Source organism: Corylus avellana, chromosome ca1 (genome assembly GCF_901000735.1).
Source record: "Corylus avellana chromosome ca1, CavTom2PMs-1.0".
NCBI classification, from domain to species: Eukaryota; Viridiplantae; Streptophyta; class Magnoliopsida; order Fagales; family Betulaceae; genus Corylus; species Corylus avellana.
The window spans coordinates 15,470,278-15,471,782 of NC_081541.1; positions in this window are offsets into that span (position 1 = coordinate 15,470,278).

Genomic DNA, 1,505 nt, shown 5'->3' on the forward strand with positions numbered 1-1,505 from the left:
TTAGATAGTTTTGAGGGATATATATCTCTAAGAACATTCCCAATGGAAGAGCCATATTTTTATGTAAAATAGCTCTTTAAAACTCACTTTTATCTAATTTAGCTAAGCCATTTTTAAGTGTTTCTACATCCGATTAGCTATATTTCTAAAAAAAAGGTGGGAAAAGATTTGGAAAAAAGATAAAGCAGGAGAGAGAAACACTAAAAAATAAAATGGCTCCCTTAAAAAGTGCTGCTACATTTAACTTTTTTTTTAGCTCTTCTAATCAAATATCTATTTTACATATATTTTTGGCTCATCCAATGTGGGAGGTTTTTTGAACATTTGAAGAGTTATTCTAGATAAAAGTAACATTTGACTCTTCCATTGAGAATGCTCTAAGACTCGATCTAATCATCCAACCAACCCCTTCGATTTATTAAACTAAATAAATAAATAAAAAATCTATCAATCAAACCGCAGCATCCAATCGAGAGGTTGATTTTTTTTTTTTTTTTTTTAAAAGAATAATTTCATCATTCATTCGTTCATAAAGATCATCCGGAGCATGAGAGTACTTTAGAAAAACAACATCACACGAATACAACAAAAAATTTCTTCTATTCAGACCCTATTCATGATTTGTTTTACCCTGGACATGTGTGTCTCATTTTTGGCCTAAATGCCAATAAGTAACTAGGAATTTGAATGGCAACAGCATATATGAATCACAAAGAATTAAGTCCAAGGATGCAACTTGCAAATACTCGGCACTTGGCAGACTGGGATCGTTCATTAAGGGGTATTGTTGAGAAATTTGAATTGGGATATTTATGTTATTGCACTGATGCTATATATATATATATTCGTGCAATACTTTTTATTTGAGCCGTTGGTTCATTTTAAATTAATGCTCCAAATCATGATAGCAAATAATAAAAAAAAAAACAGGTGGCTTGCAGTGCAAAGGTGAATGTTCCATCGAACTAACCTCTTAATTACGAGAGTGGTTCAACCATTCTCAATAGCTCGTTTTGAGTGGGAATAACCATGGTTTATAAGTGACCAAATAACTTTTTAGTTCTTACTTCAACAATTAATTCTTGGTATGAATGAAAAGACGGTTAGTAAAATTCACTAACTGCCTCGGTACCTTTGTTAACCGCTTAGGTGGTTAACGGTTAATAACCTTAATAACCGCTAACTACTTTTTAAAAGAAAAAACCAAAATGGCATTGTTTTTATACATTTTATAAATATTTATATATATATATATATATAAACATAAAAACGATGTCATTTCATGTGTATATATATATATATATACATGAAACGATGTATATAGGAGGTTAGAGGGCGGATAATCGCCCGCCTTTTCACCTTTAATTGCAAGTGACCTCATTTTTTTAATTGTCAAAACTGTACATGTAAAATAAGAAATACTATTTAGTATACTTGTGTGCAATTGGATGAAGTTGCAGTAAAAATCACCTTTAAAAAAAAAAAAAAAAAAAAAAAGCCCCTCA